General features: G+C 38.3%; 1 protein-coding gene across 3 annotated transcripts in view; it reads left to right on the plus strand.

The window, feature by feature from the left end:
- The first annotated feature begins 219 nt into the window (after nucleotides 1-219).
- Nucleotides 220-24,982, plus strand: part of IL15 (interleukin 15) — a 96,534-nt gene continuing 71,771 nt past the window's right edge. Inside the window, exons 1-2 of one of the 3 annotated variants that reach the window (XM_007999862.3) lie at nucleotides 220-1,043; nucleotides 21,891-22,012. The gene's annotated coding sequence lies outside the window, so the exon portion shown is untranslated. The remainder of the gene's footprint in view (nucleotides 1,044-21,890; nucleotides 22,013-24,982) is intronic. The other 2 variants (XM_007999863.3, XM_037985799.2) reach the window with 2 other exon arrangements.

Below are 24,982 nucleotides of genomic sequence, written 5' to 3' on the forward strand. Positions count from 1 at the left end.
CCTTTCCTCTGGGAGACTTGGATGTGTGCCAGCCCAGCCCAGGTCTCCAGGTTCTGCTGCGGAAGCTTCCCACATGGTGCCCGTCGCTTGGGACGCGGCTGGTGGGCTCCCTCCAGTGTCCTTCTGTCTTCTCTACAGGTGTCCCGGCAGGTAGAGGCGGAGGCCGGTGGCTGGTGTTCCTGCAAGGCGGGGCTGGGGCTCCTCGAGGTCCTTGCGCTCGCCCTGCAGGTTCTGCGCCCCAGGACCCGGCAGGGACGGAAACAGGCCGGGAAGTAGTGACACCTGGGGCAGTCAGTCATCCAGGAGCCGCCGCCACCCGCCCCACCCCCAGTCTCTGCAGGAGGTGTTTGTCTTCGCCTCAGCTCCCGGCTCTTTCTCTTTCACTTTTCTTTTCGCCAGGGGTTGGGACTCCGGGTGGAAGGCGCCCGGGGGAATCCCAGCTGACTCGCTCACTGCCTTCGAAGTCCTGCGTCCCCCGGGAGGGAACTGGGTGGCCGCACCCTCCCGGTTGCGGTGGCTGTCGCCCCCCACCCTGCAGCCAGGACTCAATGGAGGTACAGAGCTCGGCTTCTCTGCTTTGGGAGGGGAGTGGTGGTGGTTGAAAGGGCGATGGTATTTCCCCCCCGAAAGCCTAAGCCCGGGGCCCCTCCCAGCTCCAGCGCTACCCTCTGGTCTACCCAACTGGCCCGGCTGCCCCGCCCTCTCCTGGGGAAAACTTAGTCGCAACTTCAGTTTTTGGTTTTTCCCCTAATGACACTTTAATGACACTTCCGAGGCTCTCCTCGCCATCCTCCCGCTTCCGGAGGAGCGCAGATCGCAGATCCCTTTGCCCCTGGCGTGCGACTCCCTACTGCGCTGCGCTCTTAGGGCGTTCCAGCCTGCTGGCTAGCGCAAGGCGGGCCGGGCACCCTGCGCTCCGCTGGGAGGGTGAGGGACGCGCGTCTGGTGGCCCCAGCCAAGTTGCCGGTTTCTGAGAAGACGCTGTCCCGCAGCCCTGAAGGCTGAGTTCTGCACCCAGTCAAGCTCAGGAAGGCCAAGGAAAGGTACCGCAGCTCCCCGCTTCCTAACTGCTCCCGCCCCAAACTCCCTGTGGGCCGGTGCAGATGTTTGTGCGTGCGCGTCTATCTCTATCTTTGCAAAATCAAATTATCGCCCTCTTCTTTGCTTGCACACGTCTTCTGGGAGAGAAATTTGCAGGAATGGTTAGTGCTTGGCAGTCAGGCCTGGGTCTGTATTGGTTCCAACTCTGAGCCAGCCAGTTATCTATTAGAGAAGCAATAGTGTATCTAGAATGCCAAAGGAACTTGGAAAAAATACGAGCGAATTTCACTGAAATAAAATCATTATTCACGGTGGCTTTTAAATGAAAATCCAGCCAATTTTTTCAAGTGTTATTAAGACCGCATGTTACTAGGGTATACAGTTCATTTGACTTTATGTAATTCCATGCATTAAAAACTATGTTAACTTCAAAGTATGTGTAAACCAAACTAATTATTAAATGACCCTTACAACAGATTCTTAAATAGGATGAGTCAGCAATTTCAAAACTGGAAGTGAAGTGGTGGTCACCAGCTAGTTTCCATTACATATTTTTAAACTACTTTCTAATATTATGATACTGGTGGTGGCCAACTAAGTGGTCGTCATCCTTATTTTGTCAGTGTGGTGAAAGAGGCCATATTAGCTAGACTGAATTCTTACTGTGCTATTACAGAATAAACTGGTGATTATGCATCCTGCCATGTAGAGGAGGCAAGGTGAACCACTCTACTGAAAGTATCAAGATACAACACACTTTTGGAAGGCTGAGGCAAGAAGATAGCTTGGGACCAGGAGTTCCAGGTTACAGTGAGCTATGATCTGCCACTGCACCCCAGCCTGTCAAAAAAATAAATAAATAAAAAAGATACAATACAGGTTAAAAATTTAAACTCTTCTTGTTTTCGTGTTAAATAATGTGGTCAACAGAGAAAGGAGATACAAGATCCAAGGGAAGGAACATAAAGATATATAAAGAGAAGAACTGAAAACACAACGAAAGCCATTTAGATCTAAAAAGTGAAGAAAAAGCTAGTTTTACTTAAAGTTAACAAGTATCGTAGAGATCTTAAGGTTCGTTATGATTGTCTTAGTTTCGTATCCTTGCGTTTCTGTTTTCTCACAGAATTTTAGTCAATCAGAAGAGCCTCTGCTGCAGTATCATCTGCTTTGCAACAGTGACAGAAAAGGGTCAGTTGGCCATTGGTCTGGAACTTCTGATAGGCAGGGTATTCCCATACTTTTGGTTTCACCGTTCCCTGCTTGATTTGTAGTGGCAACTCCAGAACTTGATGGGAAGCTATAGTTCTGGTTGGAATTTTCCTGCAGACTACTGGTGATTAAAATGATGCTCTTTTGTTTTAATCCTTGAAATTAATGTAACAAATATCAACAGCTATATTGCAAGGCCCAATGTTTGTCAATGAAATATTTGTTTATAAATTTCCTTGCGGGATGGAGAAAAACAGTGCCTTAAAATTTATTGAAATAGCTTTTGGAAATGGAAGGTTTTAAAGCCTACGGGATACACATCTCAGATTTGGTGCCTCTGATGGATTTCAGGATAGCTAGAAAAGGAGCCCTGAAATGCTGGGTACATGTGGATTTTTCTCAGGAAAATATCCGCAACTTTGATCAACTTTTTAAATAGGTCTCTGACCCAAAACAGTTTTAAATCTTTTAGAAATACAGACTACTGTCCTTTTCTCCCCATCTGTCCTGGAGTTTAATGTTGAGTTCTGCTCATTGTGTTAACTATTTTTCTGAGGGTTAGCTAATGATAATACAGAGTTCTGTCTTCAGACCCATAACTTAAGTTATGAGAAACAGTATGAATAATAGCTAACATTGTTGAGTTTTTACTATGTATCAGACATTGTTCTAAGGATGTATTTTTTAAAAACATCACAATAAACCTATATGGTAGGCAATATATTTTACAGCTGAGGAAATTCTCAAGGTCACAGAGCTAGAAAGTGGTAGAGCTGAAATTCCAACTCAGACAAGTTTAAGATTGTTGATATTTATAGAGGATGGTATTATCTGCATAAAAATATTTCCTACAATTTGACAGTGATAATCAATCCCTATTTATTTTCAGGCAGCGTTGTAATGGTAGAATGTTGGTTGTAAAGTAATGTTTGTATGGCACTTGTGCAATTGACATTATTATATATTTAAAGATTATTTTTCTAATCAAATAATATTCATTTGAGTATCAATATGTGTTTGGTTCGTTGGAGAAATTTCCTTTATGGTCCCCGAATGAAAACATTTGTCTAATTTGCATCACTTTTTGCTGAGAGAGCTTGACAAATAGTAGGCAAATGTGGATTGATCTAGATATCTGTCTCTGCCTATCTATGTATCCATTCATCCATACAACTAGAAGGCTGGGGTTCATGGAGAGGTCAGAGAAGAGGTTTCCATAATATCACAACTGGTGATGATATGGTTAACCATTTGGGACGTCCTCTTTTCAGAAGGCATTATGGTAGAAGGGTTGGCAAGAAGCCAGTTCTTTTACTCAATATTAGCTCTTTGATTCACTTACCCAGTGATTACAGTAACTGCATGAGACTACTGACACTAAACATCGCTTAAATACTTGCTGCTGTCCTATAGGAACGGGTTGGATGGAAACATTCCATAAAGGAGTTGAAGGAAAAATTGTTTTAGTGAGTACTGGAATGCATTAACTAACACCGACTTGATGGTGAATTTCACTAATTAAATACTATCAAGTATATGTCTATATGTGTACATATATGCCTATATGTGTGTATATATACTGTACATGTGTATATATGTGTGTGTATGTATATTTTGTACTGTACTATTTGTTAACAGCTGTGGGCAGACAAGGGCTACTTTTTACTCAGCTTCCAGACTGTATTGACTAGGTAAGCACAAGTAGCTAAGAAATCTTGACAGAAAGCCTGAAACAGAAATTATTGTTATTAACAGTGCCATTCCAGCAGGAACCTCATGTGAATTTGAAAGTTACAAAGAGGAACCCTGTGCTATGTTTCAGGCACCATACTGGCCCTTCATCTGTATGTCCTCACTGAATTTGAATAACCATTGCATTTTTATCCTGAATTTACAAACAAAAAAAAGGCATGCAGAGTTTCACTTGCATTAGGACACAACTGGGTAAGACAGACACTCCACTGAGATTTATCTTGATTCTAATGTTAATGCTCCTTTTTGGATATCATATGTATTCTCTTCTAAGAAAACTCAGGTGTTCACAGTGGACTGAAAACTAAAATGCTGCTATCCTTACCTTGAAATAGACCCTGGTCACCATTTGGGGTGATTTAATGCTATTTATTAATTTGCCTATGTAAAATAATATAGATTTATTTATTTATTTATTTATTTATTTATTTATTTATTTATTTTTGACACAGTCTTGCTCTGTCTCCCAGGCTGGAGTGCAGTGGCGCAATCTCCACTCACTGCAACCTCCGCCTCCCGGATTCACGCCATTCTCCCACCTCAGCCTCCTGAGTAGCTGGGACTACAGATGCCTGCCACCAGGCCTGGCTAATTTTTTTTGTATTTTTAGTAGATACAGGGTTTCACTATGTTAGCCAGGATGGTCTCAATCTCTTGAAATTGTGATCCGCCCACCTCGGCCTCCCAAAGTGCCAAGATTACAGGCTTGAGCCACCGCGCCTGGGCAGAATATTGCCCTTTTTTAAATAAAAAAGTTGTTTAGTGCTGGAGTCAGAAAGAGAAGAAAAAGAGGCTCTTTGATCTCAGTTTAGTTAAATGATATTATTTGTCCACATTTCACATCCAGAGCCAGAGTATTTGTATGCACTTATTTCACAGTGTTTCATCCCACTGTAGGGGCAGAAGACTCTATGTAGACCAGATAAAATTGGATTTCTTAAAAGTCTGCATGTAATACACAGTTGTTTCTTTTCTAAATGCTAATGGTTCCTCCAAGTGCTGACAGGATACAGACAAGATGAGGAAAGTGACAAATTATTTTGTGAAATGAGGGAATTGAAACTGCAAATCGTTCTAGAACAGGAAAATATGATGGTTGTAAGGTTGATGGGGGGGGGGTGGTGGTGGGGGTGAGCTCTGCTTGCCATTGTGACACACCAAAGGAGCCCAGAGAGGGTCTTTGGTCCTTTATATCACTGAATGCTACTTCTCCTTCCCAGGTATTTTGCTCATGTTCCTTCTAATAGAAATTTGACAAAGTAGTCCTTGCACACTGTTAGCACTGACCTCTAAAATTATCAAATAATTATTTCTTAATTGAACATTTGATAAAGATTTTATATTTTTAGGTTATTTGCTCTCCTGACTCATCTGCAACAAAAATAAGTACGTAAAACTTGATCTTTTATTTGAAGGATTTTTATTGGGAAAATTATTCTTGCTTATGTTATTTAAAATACTATCATTACAAAATTAATCAAAGGAACCATTAATTTTTGGTAAGTGATTATTAAGCATAAAACTAAAACAACATTGGAAATACATATCATACAAGTAGATATGTCAATGCTTTGATTAAAGATGTCTCTTAGATCAACTTTTCAAATCGCCCTTTTATTTGGCATCCTGGTGAGGCAAGACATATGTTAAGATTCTGGATAGGGAGAGAGAGGCATTTCTTTCCTAAAGTGGGAGAAGGGTAATTATGAAAGAGGAAGTGAGGAAGGAGAACTTGCCAGAAATCTGCCTGCTTTGGGCACATATCAGGCATATCTCTGGTAAAAGGGGCTCCTGTGCAAGTAATGGATCTTGAAATTGGTTCGTTTAGAACCCTCTATGCCCACAAACCCCTGGGAATGTTGTAGGGTACGCCAGAGGTGTGTGTTGTTCAGTTGGGATATATAGTTCAGCCTTCTTTCCCACACCCTCCCTTTGGCTTCTGGATTACCATGGGTTACTGTGCTTAAAGCAAAGCACAGGGAGTGGGATGGGGAGCAGTAAAGAGCCTGGGCTAACTTCTGTAGAGGTTTCCCACTGGTGACTAGTGGGAAATAAGCTCTAAAAGGGCTTGGGTAGCCTCTGCAGTGAAGTCTCCTCTTCAGCTATGGTCACCCTGCCTCAGTGTTCCAGACACACTTGCCATTCTTTGTCAGCCTTCCTGGGTCCTACTCAAAATGTTAACCCTCTATAACATTTTCTGTCCCCACCTACTGCTCAGGCAGAATTATTTTCTACCTTACATGAATTCTTCTGGTGCAGTCTGCATTCCCTCATAACAACTTTAATGTCTGTAAACTCATTGTTATGTGTCTGTCTCTATACTTACATTTTGAGTAAGGACAATGTGCTCCATGTGCTTAGCAGAGGGTTGGTCAGAGTCTATTAGGATTGACTTCAGTAAGAGTCAGTCATCATTCAGGTGTTTGACAGCTAAGCAGACAACTGTAAAAGAGGTAGGAAACATAAGTAATATAGCAAAATAATGTTGGAATACTGTAATAAAAGTAGCATTTTAGGGAAATTAGTTTGAGGTAGAATTTATTGAAGAAAAGACAATTAGAGATAAGGAAACCAGCTAAAAATCTATCACAGCTAATTCAGGAGTGTAGTTTCATTCTCATTTTCTGCTCAAGGACATAACTCTGGTAATTCATTCTTTCTCTCCATCACCGTTTTTTTCTCTGTCTCTTATGGGTCTTTCCCAATACCATGTAGCCATACTATAATTTCTACCATTTTTTAAAAAGACTCATGTTTTTCTCCTCATGCTTCTCCTCACTTCTATATCTGTTTTTTTCTGCCCACATTTTATAGGAAAACTTACAACATTAACTATATTCTCTGTTTCCAGTTTTCCTCTGTCCATTCTCTCTTGTACCAGGCAGTCTGTCATGTCCACTTCTCTACTAGAAATATACTTGTCGAAGGTACCAAGAACATCCTTTTTATTAAATCCAGTGGTTAGTTCTTGGGTCCCTTCCTATGTACCCTTTCAGCAGGACCTGAGAGATCTTCATGTGGCTTCCAAGCCACTCTCCTTCTCCTTATTTTCCTTTTACCTTACCAGCAACAATTTCAGTCTCCTTTTACTTTACCAGCAACAATTTCAGTCTCTGGCTGGTTCCTAATTTCCCTAACATGTAAATACAGCAGTCTGGGGGCTCAGTCCTTAGGCCTGTTCTCTATCTGTACTCTCTGTCTTGGTGATCTCATCTAGTGTCACGGTTTTTAATCCCTTCTTACATTGATGATTCACAAATGTACATGTGAATCTAGCCATAACCTCTCCCCTGAACTCCAGACTCATTTAGCCGTCTATTTATCTGTTATTCACCCACCTCTGATTGGATGCCTAGTACTCACTGGATTCCAGCCTTTACTGCCATATCTGCTTGCTCCACCTTCTTCCTCATCTTACTTGATGGCAGTTTCATTCTCTTAGTTCCATAGATAATCAATCAATCTGTCTTGGATTTGTCCTTAACGTCTCTTTATGTCATATTCCACGTTGAATCTGCCACCAAATTATTTAGCTAGGACTTCAAAATATACGCCACATCCTATCTCTTCTCACCCTTTTTTTCACTGTTGTCACCTGGGTTCAAGTTGCTGTCATGTCTCACAGTATTATTGCAAAAGTGCCTGCTGCTTGTCCCCTCATCTCTACTACAGCCTGTTCTCAACATGGCAGCCACAGCATTTCAGTTACCTGTCTCTGCATCAAAAGGATCAATAACAATAAAACAAGAACAAAACAAAACAACACCCCCAGAACTCAGTGACTTGAATAACAACAATTTGTTATTTATCATGATCTTGTAATCTGGGCTACTTTCGGCTGCTTGACTCCTCCTAGGCTGCTGGAGATGAGATATTCAAGAAGGCATCTTCCTTCACATGTCTAGAACATCAGCTTGGATAGCTGGAAAGCTCATGCTGGCCAGGCATCCATCTCTCTTTATGTGACCTCTATACATAGCTAACTTGGACTTTACATCATGTTGGTCTCAAATAGTTGTACCATTGAACTAATTATTGACTTTCAGGATCCCCTATAGCTTATCTTGTTATGGTATCTAACTCAGACTTTAAGTCTCTAAACTGGATCTCCAGATAAGGATGATATTTCTCCGATGTAGTTTCTTGAGTGTAGAAACCTGTAACTAAAAAGATAAGTTATCTGTGACCTTCCCCTTGTCCCAACATACAACAGTAAAACAAAAATAGGACAATTGCTTTAAACAATGCAATTTCAAAACAAGACAATAGAAGGCATATAATAGTCGCTAGTCCATAGCAAGTCTAAATAGAGCCGGCATACGTCCTAAGTTCTTGCTCTGGAAGCAATACATCTTCCTGATTAAGGTTTAAATTTGTTCCCTAGGAATCGTTCTCTGTGGCTTTTAACTTTACCTTTTGTACTTTGGGCTCTTTTTCTCATTCTTTCTTTCTTTTCTATGAGAAATAATTTTTGCTATTCTTTGCATTGGTGTAGCCTGCTTCCTGATGTTAGAGCGTTAATAATTTAGAGACTTTTTGTATACTCACTTTTGTTTAACTGCTTTTTGTTTTTAAGTTCAATGATATTTAAAATTTGGGGGGCTTCCTATGAATTTTATTGAGATTCATTCACTTCGTTAGATAAAAGACGACTTGTCTCAAATCCTTGAGACAAGTTCCACTTTAATTTGTTGGGAAGTCGAGATGCCATAGAAACCCTTAGCATTTTTAGAAGCCCTTTGCCTAGTTAGAAAGGTCTATGAGGCACCACTTTAAATCTTTCGGAGTTCTTAATGAAGGGCCTCCCTGCCATACAACTGATTTGATCTTCAACCTGAGAGCACATGTAATAGTACACCCTGGATTTGATCTTTGCCCTGAAACTACTTATTTCTTGGAGAATCTTTTGCTGCCTGGAAAGGCAAGAATGAGAACAGTTGTTATTTTCCAATCTAGCAAGTCTTAGGTTGAACTATTTCATCACTGTGTTTCTGGCCTTCACTGACAGTGTCCTTGCCTCTCTCCAGGTGTCTTCCCACCACTCAGTCTCATAGTAGTTTCAATGTCAATTACTAATTTCCATATAATAAACTACTCCAAAACTTAGTGGTGTAAAATAAGAACCATTTTATTTTCTCAAACCTAAGAATTAGGACAAGTTACAAAGAGAATGACTTGTATCTACACTGCAATGTATATGGCCTCAGCTGGTATGACTCAATGGTCAAGGGATGTCTGAGATGGCTCAGACATTAAGTCACAGATAGAGAGACTCAGTTCTGGCTGTTGTATGGGCCCCTTGGCTCTCCTCCTCTTAGTCTTTCCACATGGCTAAACTGGACTTTCTCACAGCATGATAGTTTCAGGGTTGTCAGAGTCTTCACAACTTGACCAACTTCCATAAGAGAGGAAGTTGGAGCTGTAATCACTTAAGGCTTGGATATGTAATTTCCAGACTGTAACATTTGTTTTATTCTTTTGGGAAAAGCAAGTCAGAAGACCACCCAGATTGAAGGGGAGAGGACAAAGATTCCACCTCTTGATGAGTAGAGTGTCATGCATGTTCATGGGAGGAAGACATTGATTGATGGCAGCTGTCTTTGGAGATTATCCACCACAAAGGATAATCCTGTTAAAATATTAATCAGATTATGCTGTTCCTCTATTCCAAACCCCCCATGGTTCTTTCATCTCACTCTAATAAAAGCCAAATTCTGTTACAGTGGATATTAAGTCTCTAAGTGATTTGTACCCCTGATGTCTGCCATCTACTACTCTTTCCTTAACTCACTGAGTCAGTTACACTGGCACCTTTTCTATTCATCAACCATACTACTATGTTCTTGTCCAAGAGTCTTTTACCTTGCTGTTCCTTCTTCCTAGAATGCTTTTCTCTCAGATATCACCCTCTTCCCCATACCTGCTTTGGGGTTTGGCTCAAATATCCCTGTTGCAATGAAGTAATCCTTGACTGATGTACTTCAAATTGCAGCCTCCCCAGCACTCCCTGTCCCAATCCTGTTTGGGAATTCAAATTATTTTTCAGATTTTGGAAAGTAATATAGTGTGTTTACTATATATCATGTAACGACCAAGCTTATTCAGGTACTTCCTCAAAAGGGAATAAATACAGCTTACACATAGTCTAATGTTAGTTCAGTGTGTGTTTTGTTAACCAGTGAATTAAGGAGAAACTTTCAGTTTTTAGAGTTTTTTTGATTTAATATTTTCATATAAGGAACTATGGACTTATATGTGTTATTGAATTATTTGATTATTAACATCTCCCTTCATTAGAATATGAATATGAAAGTCCAATTTATGCAGTTTTGTTATTTTATTCATTGTTATATCCCCATCACCTATTAGTGCCAGCCATACGGTAGTCTCTCAACAAATATTTGCTTGAGTATTTAAAGCAATATTTAAAGCAAAAATGAATGAGGGAATGAATGGATTAATGGATGCTAAGTAGTAGGGTACTGCAAATAGAATGGAGAATAGAAAGACAAGCTAATTTCAAGGAAGATTTGATTTACCAGTGTTCTATTTATTCATTGAATTGATTTTGGCAATTCAGCAGTTAATAATTTTGAGAGCCTAATATGGGTTGGGCACCTACCTAAATACTTGACTGGTCTGGATTGAGTTAGGGGAGCAGAGCACAGGGAAGAGTCAGAGGATGCCCAAGATTTTAACCACGAGAGTCAGGAAAGATAAACATGTTAGGAACGGATATATATTACAGCTAACACATGGGGCAAGGTAGGGGAATGGATGAACTTGGTTTTAGAAATATCACAATAGAGCTAGAAGTGGAACAAACTACTTAAAATGTCCTGTAAGTGATTAGAAGTGCTAGATTGAAGATTGGATGAACTATTTGTACAAGAGATTTGAGTTTGTGAGTTAAGTAAAAATTATTGGTTAAAACAAGTGGTCAGGCTTTTTCCCCAGGAGGCAAATGTGTATATATAGATGGTTTAGGGTCACATAAGACAATCAGAAGGACTGTCACTGAGCTAAGCACCCTGAAAGAGGAGATGTTCGGGAAGGCCTTCGAGGAGGGATTGGCCAGCTCCCAGGTCTTCAAAAGAGAAGGCCAGGCTTTGTACACCTCCTATCCCTTGCCTGCCTGTCATACTTGCTCTGCCTGCTGCTATCTAGAGGGATTTTAATCCCTTATATGCTTGTTTTTACATATTCATCTTTAAAGACTCACTTTCTCTGTGACATTTTCCTGGCCAGATGCCATCTTTACCTCCTGTCTTGCCTCACACCTTTTCTTTGTGAGTTCTCCACCTGATAGATATTTCTCTCATAATATCTGCAGTGTTTCACTGTATTTACCTGTGTTCATATTGCCTCTTCCACAGGTGTATGCTAAAGGTCATAGATGACAAGAATTGTGATGGTGGAGTTGGAAGGGCTGAAGTTTGAGAAACACTGAATCCTTATGTGTCTAACACCTTGCCTGGCACAGAGTAGACCTATAATAACGTTATTCTTGTTGTCAATGATCCAACATGTATTACCGAAGGGTCAAGTTAGATAAGGTTCTGAGAAAATGAGTTTGACTATATTTGACTCATAGTATATTACTGGTGATCACATGGCTTTTGGGAAACTATTCACAGCATATTTCTTATTGTCAGGGTCAGAAAGGGAAATAGAATTTTCTGAGGGTGTACTTTGGCCAGGTAACAAATAGGATCTTTACCTTCCTTATTAGGAGTATGAACTTTAGAAAACTGAAAACAAATAGGTTTGTTTAGTATTTTGTGCCAGTTTTAATATGGGGGGATAATTTTATAAATTTGCAAAGTAAATGTTTCAGTAAATGAAAGGAAATTGAAACAAGTCACACCCTATTCTCTAAATTCCTTCAAACAGAAATCCTTTCATTTTCTTAATTTTATTTGCTGAATATTTTGAGAAGTTATTTCAGTAGGACCAAAAAGAGACGATAAATTGTGTGAAAATAATAGTATTGCTGAAATTTAATTTATTTAGTATCTCTTCTCTTGAGGGTTTAAGAGAAGAAATATAGTTTCTTCTCTTGTTATGCTGTTAAAAAATTTGTAGTTACCTCAAATATCAGATTAAAATCTGTATTTGGTATCTTTCGATTCTACCCCTGAAAAGCAAGATCCTTGTAATGAACCTCTAAAACTGGAAAGATGTGGTTATGCTGATGGTTTATTTGACTTGATATTGAGGCATTCGTCTTCTAAACCTTGACCTTTCTTAAGTCAAGCCATATTACTCTGAGCCACTGCAATTTATAAAACATGGCTTCCAGGCTAAGGTGTTTAATCCAAAGAAGCTAACAGCACACCAAAAGTTCTAAACAACAGTGGATACTTACTGATCACTTTCTCTGCACATGACTCCCTGCCAAGTGCTGTGAAGGATAAAAAGACGCAGCACACATGATTATCTTTAGAAACTTATTATCTAGTGCAACAATTATTGTTTGCAAGTAAAGAGCTGAGTGTCCAGGGTACTGAACTACTGTCAGCCCCTGAACACAACACACTTTCTTTCATAGCCAAACATTTGGACACGTTTCTCTTATTGGAAATGCACTACTTCATCCAGTGTCTGTCTCTTCCTTGCCCCCTTCTCCTCACTCACCTCGTCCAGAAGTCTCAGTCTGATCATGGCTTCTCTGGGAATATTGTCCTAAATGTCCGGAGTTGGGTTAGGTGTCTTTGATTCTTAACTTCATACCATGAATATTTCAATAGTTAACATTTATTTTCATCCATAGTTCCAAGTATGTTAACATATGTAGCTTTCTCAAATTCATGAGATACTTTCCTTTGCACTTTTCAGATAAGTAAACTGAAGCACCAGAAAGGGTGGTGACTGGTGCAGGGACTACCAGTAGGAAGTGGTGGAACTGAAGCTTGAACTCAGGTTTCTCTCCCGAGCCTGCACACTTCCTATAGAGGGTACTACCTTGCTGGTGCAATTAATAAGAATTATAAAGATTAAAAGAGAGGAGGTAAAATTTTCATTATAGATGAAAGCCATACAAATTAACAAGCTACTAAAACAAATGAGTTCAGCAAAGTTGCCAGACCAAGATTTTTTAAAACTCAATAACATTTTTCAATACTAAATAAAGCATTAGCTAACATAACACAACAGTAAAACAAACCAGCAACACAACCTTCCCCAGCAGGAGCCTGCTTGCTGCAATTAAATATGGTTTATTTGAGGATTGTCTGGATGGCTCAACATCAGAACATCTATCAAAATAATCTTGACGATACAGGAAAAGTTAATGTCAAGTTCTGAGAAGAATAAGAATAGATGGAATTTTCCAAAACTGACTAAAGTATATCTATGAAAAATCTATAGTAAACATCAAATTTAATACAGGGCTCAGAAAAACATTTTTTTTGTTTTAAATTTTGGGAGATGATGAGGATGCCAGTGTTGGCACAGCTATTCAGTAAAGTAACGAAGACAAAAATAATAATGATCATTCATTTTTATTGAGTATTTACCTATGTGCCAAGCAGTATAAAAGCAAAAGTGTGGTGGATTCCCATTGGTGCAAGGAGATGGTGAAACTCCCATCTTCCTACTCCTCCAAGGTAGAGGTGATAATTGAACTAAAGTGAGCCAGGATGAAAAGGAGTTGTTGCAGAGCAATTGTAGGTAGGATGTTCAATTTATCGTTCTGACCCAGAATGTAGCTATTTGGACATAATGGACTGGAGCAAATTACAATGTAGTAAACTTTGAGTGGTAGTAGTGATGGTGTAGGATAGTTAGATCTAAGCTGTGAGATGAAAAAAATCCCTCAATATCTACTAATAACTACACTTTAGATATAGTCAATACATATGGAGGTGCAAGTACCAAACATACTGTAATCATGGATTTTTGTGGTTGAAGCAGAGCACTTTTGAAATTAATATGGAGAAGCAGCACAATGCATAGCATATTCCTTGTGCTATGTTAGCTGAATGAACTTCTGGTAAAGAATTAAAGTGGGGATCCAAAACACATTGTTAAATCTCAATTTAACCTCTTTATGTAAAATTGAATAATACATTTAATTTCTCGGCACTTATTATTCTCTTCCTGTAAATTAAGATGATTAGACCAGAGAAATTCCCTTTGGTGTTGAATCTGGTGGTTTGGGGAACCAACATAACATGGATGGATTCTATCATATGCTGAGGTTTTCAACCTGTGATCTTTATAGATGTTACTTAGGCACTGGAAAGGACTTTAGACACCTCCAATCTAATCTCCTTACTTTAAAGACAAGGTAACTGACACTTAAAGACATAAAGTACCGTGCTAGCGTCACATAGCTGTTTAATGACAGAATCAAGCCTTGGGTCCAAGTCTCTAGACCCCAGTCCATTCCATGGTTCTGATAAGATTAGGAAAGCTACAAATTTCATTAAGAAGTTCTCAATCTGAATTTTACAGAACTATAGTTTTGGAAATTGTGATATGTTAATGATGAATAGATGGGAATGATGGTAGTCTGTATGGAGTATAAGAAAACAATAGATGGTGAACACTTCCACCATTATTTACACAACACATCCAAAGAGAGAGATTCTATGGTGTGCGTATGTATATATACACAGCATATATACATATACACACACACCATCTATCTATATATATATATAAACACACACATATATATATACATACACAATGAAATACTATTCAGCAATAAAAATAATAAAATCATGTCTTTTGCAGCAACATGGATGCAATGGGAGGCCATTATCTCAAGTAAAACAAATTGAAACAGAAAGTGAAATGTGCTATATTGTCATTTAGAAGTGGTGGCTAAGTGATGTGTACACATGGACATGGAATGTGGAATAATAGTCATTGGAGAATCCCAAAGGTTTGGAGGATGGAAAGAGGTTGAGGGATGAGAGATTACTTAATGTGTACAATGTACATTATTCCGGTGATGGTTACACTAAAAGCCCAGACTTTACCTCTATGCAATATAGCCATGTAACAGCACTGCCTTTGTACTCCTTAAATGTATATTTTTTAATGAATGTTTGTGGTCCCACCACATGGCCACATTTAACGTTAGTTGCCTAGAAGTATGTTTTATAACTGAATGGAGATAATTTTCTATACTGTATTCTAACCTAGATGATGTATATACTCTGTAAGATTTTTCAATTTTCTTTGTTCTCACTCTGTATTTGTCAAAAAAAATTTATTAGTAATTTGGTCATGTAAGTTAATAGTGCAGGCTTAGTTACTCAGGGATTGCTCTGGTGCAAGAAAAAAGTTACTCACTTCTGCCTTCCATACCGCTTCACTTTTCACTCCGCCAATGCCAAAAAAAGCCCTCCAAATAAATCTGACCTCTTAGACTACAAAAAATGCAGCCATCTTGGGAAACCTGCAACAAGTACACCCAGTAGAAAGGGTCAAAATCTTAAAGATTGTGACATATCTGTAATCCCACAGAAGGGATGAGGCATGCCAAGTGTTGGATGATGTCTACAAAACCCATTTTCCTTAGACAAAAGCTGAAAGGCATAGAAGTGATATAAAGCAGAGAAAAATGAAAAGTAAAAATTATAAAGACAAGAATGGCAATCTACTTATAATAATGGTTTTGATAACTACCATTTAGATAAGAATAGTTCATGAGGCCAGTGAAAGAGGAGATACAGTACTAAAACTGACCATTTTCCTATCATGAGGAAAGGATCTCTGTTAGCTCTGTATCAGATAATTTGTACAGCCCAAGTGGAGAAGAAAGAACCAGCAGTGCTGTAAAAGATAAGTTCTTCTGTCCAATCTAGGGAGAAAAAAGCAACCACACTGACCACATTAGAGCTCAGGAGTCCAAACACTGCTAGTTGCCAAATAAACTTCATTAAGAGAGACAACTTCCCCCTTAGCAGTTTTATAAACACTATTGCTTTTTCATATAGACTTGAGAAGGTTAGTTTACTTGTCAGAAAGTAGACTGGAAAGCAATGTTTTAGAAACAAGACGTTTGGGACTGCCACAGGGATCTAATGTTCAGGCTAAATCACTTGATACATTTCATATGAAGCTAAGTATTTGGAACAAGAGATGCTAGAGGTCTAATCAGCAAGAATAATAAACAGAAGAACGACAGCCAAGTCTAGCGAAACTGTCTGGAGAAAGAGTACTGGAGGATTTGCAGTCTAATGTGCATTTGTGCTTAGTAAAAGATAAGCTGTTCCTAGATTTTTAAATTTAAGTGTTATTCCTGAGGATTATGGTCATCACATCTCTTTGCTTCTGTAAGGGGCTGGTGAGATGCAATAGCAATGTTTGAGTCCAGTTATTTGTGAGTGGGAGATGTGCGCTATCATTAGGTGTCCTTTTCACCGAATAGGTTATTATCAGCAGGTAATAAGAACTGTGCATCATTACAAATTCTCATGTGGTATTTTGTTCTAAAACAGACAAGGTATGTCTTCTGTGGCAGCGCTGAGTGAACACATAGAGACTGGTGTCAAAATGGCTGTTATAAATTATAGGGTACGTTTTAATAGTTAAACAATTATCTAAAGAGGCACCACTGGAAAATTGTTTAGTAATAATTGGCTGATTTTTACGATGAAGGATAATTCTAATGCAAATCTTTTTATATAAATACCTGAAGAATTCAGAAGAAGGACATTAATTTTAAAAGCACTTCTGGGAACTTTCTATTGTCTGGACTTATTTATCTTTAACTGCAAATGCTGGAACTGTTCAGAAAACCATCAAAATAGCTTTCTATATCTATTTTTAGAGTTTAAAAGTATGACATACATATATAGTCATATGTAATTAATATATATGATATAAATAAAATATAATTTCTACTATATAATAATGGTACTTGAGAGGCCAAAATTGACCACTACTAAATTCAGGCCTAACAAATTCTGTTGTTGGAAGCTACAACTAAAAGAGAATGCCTTGGCCTATGGAATGAAAGGAAAATATTTCGTTATTCTTGAAGGGTTAAAGCTATAAGGCTTCTTTTCCTTCTTACCCTTTCCTTTGTCTTGGTATTATTTCTTTATCATTCTTCTTTACTTATCTTTCTTTCCCCATCATGGTTTTTATGTTTTCAAAACTTTGCTCAAATTTACCAGCTGTAGAAACCTCACCTTGACTACCTCAGTTTGTCTCTGCCTCTTCAGTGCTACTGTACTAGGCTTTGCCCTTTTCATGGCAAAATATGACAGCCTTCCTTTTTGTGAAAATGTTCAAATCATATCAAGGAGTATGTCTTCCCAGTAAGACCACTACCATCCAAATATAAAAATGTTTGTTGCTAGTATTTGGCCTGATAAAGAGCTTGTACCAGAATATAAACTAGCCACATCACTAACACAGGTTTAGTTCACGTGACTTTTTTTTTCTCATAGCAAGACTTTCCTGAAAAAGAAATTAGGGCAAGCTTTATTAATTGCAAACTGGCACTTTAATGAACTAGACTATAGGGATGTTAGTGGATACTTTTTATCTTCCTGTGAGAAGGGTGAGTAGGATAATTGTGATAGATGAGGTGACTGGTTGGTGGTTAGCTGTGACATTCACAGTGTTGGATAATTGCTAATAAGAGGTGACAGTTTTGAGTGTTCACTGTTTGTCAAGGCCTGTTCTACGCAGCTTTTATGAATGAGCTCACTTACACCTCACAATTGCCATTTTCCCCATTCTACAGATGAAAAAAGTGTGGCTCTTGAGGCCAGGCACGGTGGCTCACACCTGTAATCCCAGCACTTTGGGAGGCCAAGGTGGACAGATCACTTGAGGTTAGGAGTTTGAGACCAGCCTGGCCAACATGGTGAAACCCCGTCTCTGCTAAAAATACAAAAATTTGCCAGGTGTGGTGGCACACACCTGTAATCCCAGCTGTTTGGGAGGCTGAGGCACAAGAATCGCTTGAACCTGGGAGGTGGATGTTGTAGTGAGCAAAGATTGTGCCATTGCACTCCAGCGTGGGTGACAGAGCAAGGTTCCATCTCAAAAAAAAAAAAAAAAAAGTGAGATTCTGAGAAATTAATTTGTCCCAAACCTTACACTTAGTAAGGGGCTAATTCAGATTTCAAACCCAGATTTGTCTGAAACCAAAGTCTATACCTGGATCTATTCTGTCCCACAGAGCTTTCTGCAGTGAAAATGTTCTGTCTTCTGTTTTCAAAATCGTAGCCATTTACCACATGTGGTTTTTGAATACTTGCTGTGTGTCTGGCTCAAGTGAGAAAGTGAATTTCTAGTTTTATTTTAGTTAATTTACAGATAAATTTAAATAGCCACATGTGGTTAATGGCTACTGTGATCAACAACACAGGTCCGGAGACTTTAAAATGTTGCTAACTACAGGCTAATCACAGGAAACCCAGTCCAGGAAAGTATATTCATGTAAGGTCTAGTTTTTCTCCATTTCTAGAGTTTCTCAGACATTGTAAAAAAAACAAAAACCAAAACCAAAAAACAACAACAACAGCAGGGGTACTATCTTACATTGCTGCTGCATTGGAGGTAACAGAATTCAATTAAAAAAATTATTTACAGTCTCCTTTGGTTCAGAAACTGTGTCATGCTTTGGGCATTCTAAATGAATTTTGTCTTCCAAGAGTTCATCGTCTAAGTAGCTTTATAGAGAATGTCATAGTTCTTTTCCCAAATTTTCTTCATAAATGATTAGACAAAGTATTTAAATCTGTGCTATATAATATTTTGTGGTATTTTGATTTTAATTTTATGAATAGATAATACATTCCCATGGTTTAAACTTCAAAAAGTTCAAAGTGCCTTCCAATTCCCTTCTATAGGTGCAACCAGTGCTGTCATTTTCTAGTGTAATGTTTTGTGCAGACACACAAAAATGCACATATGTATTTAACCATCCCCCTTTCTGAAACCAAATAAACACTGTTGAGTTACCTTGTTCTTTTTTTTTTTTTTTTTTTTTTTTTTTTTTGAGACGGAGTCTGGCTCTGTCACCCAGGCTGGGGTGCAGTGGCCAGATCTCAGCTCACTGCAAGCTCCGCCTCCTGGGTTTACGCCATTCTCCTGCCTCAGCCTCCCGAGTAGCTGGGACTACAGGCGCCCGCCACCTCGCCCGGCTAGTTTTTTTTTGTATTTTTAGTAGAGACGGGGTTTCACCGTGTTAGCCAGGATGGTCTCGATCTCCTGACCTCGTGATCCGCCCATCTCGGCCTCCCAAAGTGCTGGGATTACAGGCTTGAGCCACCGCGCCCGGCCTACCTTGTTCTTTTTACTTAAAAAATACACCTTGGATATATTTTCATGCTAGTATTAAAAAAACTTCCCATTCTTTTCTATGGATGCATTATATTACATTGCATGCATGTATTATAATTTACTTAAACAGTCCCCTACTGATGGACATTTAGGTTTTTTCCATTCTTTGCTATTACAGAAAATATTCACATGAGTAATTTCAATACTTATATTCTAAAGTGAGCTAGAGTGACCGTATTCCTGTTTCCCAAACCGTATTCCACAGAACACAAGTCTCATGAGATGTTCAATATCCAAAAGGGTTCTATAGTTCAATAACTTTGGTTAACTCTGGGTATTTGTTGGTGTTTCGTAGTGTACACTGTCAAATTAAAAGAAATCTTGCAATAATCTGCTTTGATGTAATCCAAGTGTTTCCCAACCTCACATTTTCTCAAGGAACAGAATACACTATTGTTTTGGGTCAGGTTCCTGGGAAGCAGACTGAGATAGAAATGTTCATGTGAGAGGCTTACTGGGGCATGTTCTAAAGAACAACACCTGATGGAAGTGAGGGCAGATCAAAACAGGGTGGGCAGAGGGAGAAGTTGGACTGTGATGCAGTTGCAACAGTGGCCTCACAGGATCCCATGGGGAGCCTTCTAGAGGCAGGATGTCCCTTTGGAGATATTCCAACTCTGGAAGGGAAGCAGGCCAGATTCCTGGAAGGGAGAGCCACTCCCTGATGCTAGACAGCTTTCTTCCATTGGAAGCATTTCTCAGGAGGGGCTCAGCTGTGAGCTATCAACTGTAACAATGAATTTCATTGTTCACTACAACTCTGTATAGAATCTTCAAATTTTTAAAGGAGATGCTTATCAGTTCCTAGAATATCTTGCTGGTCACAGCAAGTCATTCGGTCTCCTGGGACTCAGTTTCTTGCTGTATGAAATATGTATACTGAACTGAAAGTTCTTTAGAGTTTATAACATTCTTTGCATCCATTTCCATTTCAGTATGTGTGAATTAAATTCTAAGGTCAGAAATAAGTTTTCCCAAAGACATACTTGGCCATATAGAGGCCAATAATGTGGATAGATAAGCCCTAATTTTTTAATATTTCTGCTGTGCAGTTATGGAAAAAACATGCATTGTTATAATGCTTTCAAGTATATGTTCATTAACTTGGGGCAGACTCTTGGGGCAAAATTGAATAAGAGAGTTGAATTAGAGCTTTTTATTTTAAAGATATTTTGGTTACCTCTTGTTAGGTGTTTGCTGAAGAAGCTAGCCTGCTATTTTCCTAGGAACATTGGCCCATATTGATAAAATTGAAGGAATATACTGGCATGAGGTGTAAAGGAGAGAGGAGCATAACTAACTTTAAAGCACATTCTTAGAAGCTCTTATTTATTCTCCTTTTAGAAGCTCAGGAAGCAAACAGGTGTAGATAAACAGCGATAGCAATTTCTCAAGGACCATCCGTTTGGGAATCAGATGGGTCTAAATGCGCATCCTATGTCTTTTATGGTACTTGCGAATTTCATTCTCATACTCCTGCAGGATTCGTCAATTGTGGTTGTTATTGATGGAAGCTTGTTTCCTGGCAGGAGAGGGAAAAGGGCTCAGGGAATGGGCCTCTCTTAAGTGTGCCTGGTAGAGTTGATGAAGGTTCATAAAGATAATGGAAAATATATCCAAGAAAAAGAAAATGTTCTTTTTGGATAAGGAAATGGGAAGTGAAATCAAATTTAAAGCGGTGGGTATTATACAAATATGATGCAGAGAAGCAAACAAAAAGGAAAAAAAAAAGAAGAAGCAATTTTAAGATTGGTGGCTGTATGGGTGTAGGATCAACTTTTAAACTGAATGTAAGTTTTTCTAAAAAACCTTAATCTTTTTCTTCAACACAAAGCTTCATAAGGATTCTTGGATCATACTGAAATTTGGTTAAGATGTTTCTTAATTTATTTTATAAAATAAAAGTTATACTACTTTACTTTTTAAAATGGCATAAGAAGTTGGATTACCCTTATAAAAACAAAAGTTATACTATTTTTAGGTTTTCCAATCATATAGTCTGTTGACATGCTTATACCCCCCTCAAATCTCATATACCTTAAAAGTATTATACTATATTGTGATGTTGTGGTTTACTACTTCGTATTTGAGTGGAGACTTTGCCACTTGACTTTTAGAATAAACGTTTACAACTTATTTTCAACACCTTCTTTAGACTTAGTCAGTAACTTGATATCAAACAAATACATTTGACATCACATGTGCTTTGTGATATTTTGTGATAAAGAGAAAAACATTTTACTAAAGAGCTATATGAAGCATTATAGATTTTAAAAAATGATATATGATTTTTTTTCTCCAAAATGACATATGATATTTTTTTCTCCAAAATGATGTAGTTAGTTCTAGTCAGCAAGGACATGAGTTAAATTATGGGGAACTCTGAGGATTATAGAAAAGATTTCCCTAAGAAGTTCAGTCTTGACTTATGTAGTTTTCTCCATATGAGTCTTCCTGTTTTTTTATAGCATGATCAGGTATGTAGGTAACCATAAATCTGAGGAAGGGAGGATTACTCAATATATAATTATTAATCCTTTTATCCCTACCTTTGACTCTTACAGAATCCATTCCAATATATGGCCATGTGGCTCTTTGGAGCAGTGTTCCATCATGTTCCACGATGGTGACATCATACGGAGCACAGAAATCAATGTTAGCAGATAACCAGCCCATATAAAATCGAGTAAGTAAAGTTTTAAAAATTGTATCATGGCAATATAGATACTTTTATGTAATAGCATAACTAATAATAAGGAAGATGTGGCAAAACAGGTGACGTTATATATACCCAGAACTTTTAAAATGAGCATCTTGGTTTAAAAAATATACCGTTTGTTATTGCATGCTTAAAGCATATATTTGAGGGCACAGAATATTGCACATAATTTTTTTTCTGAAAAGAGCCACTTAGTAAATATTATATGCTTTGTGAGTCAAATGATCACTCTGCCCTATTGCTTGAAAGCAGCCATCATCGTGCATGGGCATGGCTGTGTCTTCATGGGCATGGCTGTGTCTTACCGGAACTATTTACAAAAACAGGCAGCAGATGAGGGTTGGCCTTTGGGTCATAGTTTGTCAATTCTAGGCATATAAAATGACAGAATTGTGCGTATCACTTTCTGTATATTACTGGATTAATTTTGAAAGAACTTGGGTGCTTCAAATTAAATAATAAATGTAATCAAACCATGTAATTTTTGAATGAGTTTACTAATGTAACGATATTAGAAGGTAATGTAGGTTAGAGTTTTTAAAAGACTAATTGAGACTTTTGAGGAGTATTTTAGAGAAATGTAAGGTGAAGTTCAGTCTCGATAACTAACAAAATATAGTAAGGTATAACTTGATGATGGAGATATGTTCTAAGAAATGTATCGTTGTACAATTCTGTTGTGGGAACATCCTTGGCTGTACTGACACAAACCAAGATGGTATAGCCTATACATGTCCAGTCTATATGGTATAGCCAATTGGTTCTAAGCTACAAACCTGTACAGCATGTTACTATACTGAATACTGTAGGCTATTGTAACACAATGGTATTTGTGTATCTAAACATAGAAAAGATACAGTAAAAATACGGTATAAAAGATAAAAAAATATATACCTGCATAGGACACTTAGGATAAATAAAGTTTACAATACTGGAAGTTGCTCTGGTTGATTCCGTGAGTGAGTGGTGGGTGAATGTGAAGGCCTAGGACATTACTTGACACTACTGTAGACTTTATAAACACTGTACACTTAGGACATGCAAAATTTATTAAAATATTTTTCTTCTTTTAATAATAAATTCACTTTAGATTATAACTTTTTAAGGTTAAGAAACAAACATTTTCTTTAACTTTTTGACTTTTGTAATAACACAACTTAAAACACAAACATATTATACAGCTGTACAAAAATGTTTTGCTTTATATCCTTATTCTGTAAGCTTTTTCCTGTTTTTAAAATTTTTTAATTTTTACTTTTTAAACTTTTTTGTTAAAAACTAAGACATAAACCCACACATTAGCCTAGGACTACACAGAGTCAGTATCATCAACATCACTGTCTTTCTCCTCCACATCTTATCTCACTGGAAGGTCTCCAGGGTCAGTAACACACATGGAGATGTTATCTCCTATAATGTCAATGCCCTCTTTCTGGAATATCTCTGGAAGGAACTTCCTGAGGCTGTTTTACAGTTAACTTTTTTTTATATATTTTTTTTGTTATTATACTTTAAGTTCTAGGGTACATGTGCACAGCATGCAGGTTTGTTACATATGTATACATGCGCCATGTCGGTGTGCTGCAGCCATTAACTCATCATTTACATTAGGTAAACCTCCTAATGCTATGCCTCCTCCCTCCCCCCACCCCATGTCAGGCCCCGGTATGTGATGTTCCCCTTCCTGTGTCCAAGTGTTCTCATTGTTCAATTCCCACCTATGAGTGAAAACATGCGGTGTTTGTTTTTATTGTCCTTGTGATAGTTTGATGAGAATGATGGTTTCCAGCTTCATCCATGTCCCTACAAAGGACATGAACTCATTCTTTTTTATGGCTGCATAGTATTCCGTGGTGTATATGTGCCACATTTTCTTAATCCAGTCTATCACTGATGGACATTCGGGTTGGTTCCAAGTCTTTGCTATTGTGAGTAGTGCCACAATAAACCTACATGTGCATGTGTCTTTATAGCAGTATGACTTATAATCCTTTGGGTATATACCCAGTAATGGGATGGCTGGGTCAAATGGTATTTCTAGTTCTATATCCTTGAGGAATCGCCACACTGTCTTCCACAATAGTTGAACTAGTTTACAGTCCCACCAACAGTGTAAAAGTTAACTTTTAAGAAAATATAAGTAAAAGGAATACACCACACATAATGATTAAAAAGGTATAGTATAATAAATACATAAACCAGCAACATAGTTATAATCGTGTTATGTACTGTATATAATTTTATGTTATACTTTTATTTGACTGGCAGCACAGTAAGTGTGTTTCCACTAGCATCACCATAAATTGAGCAATGCACTGTGTTATGACGTTATGAGGTCATTGTGGTTTGGATTTGTGTCTCCATTGTTGGAGGAGGGGGCTGGTGGGAGGTAATTGCATCACGGGGAGAAACTTCCTCCTTGCTGTTCTCATGATAATGAGTTCTTATGAGATTTGGTTGTCTAAAAGTGTGTAGCACCTCCCCCTGCTCTCTCTTCTTCCTGCTCTGACCATGTAAGACATGCCTGCTTCCCCTTCACCTTCTGCCGTGATTTTGTTTCCTGAGGCCTCCCCAGTCATGCTTCCTGTATAGCCTGTAGAACTGTGAGTCAATTAAACATTGTTTTTTTCTTTATAAATTACCCAGTCTCAGGTAGTTTTTTATAGCAATATGAGAATGGACTAATACAGACATCTTTGTCTCCAGGTGCTAGGAATTTTTCAGCTCCATTATAATCTTATGGGACCACCTCATTGTATATGCAGTCTATCATTGACTGAAACTTCATTATGGGGCATGTGTGGCATTAAAGCACAGAAATAAATCTAAGCATCTGGCTTCTTACTGGTAAAGTGAATCTATACATTTTATTTTCACTTCCAGTTATAATTTCTAATTAACATCCTCAGATAGAATTCTGTAGCATGTATACTAGAT

This window comes from Chlorocebus sabaeus, chromosome 7 (genome assembly GCF_047675955.1).
Source record: "Chlorocebus sabaeus isolate Y175 chromosome 7, mChlSab1.0.hap1, whole genome shotgun sequence".
NCBI lineage: Eukaryota > Metazoa > Chordata > Mammalia > Primates > Cercopithecidae > Chlorocebus > Chlorocebus sabaeus.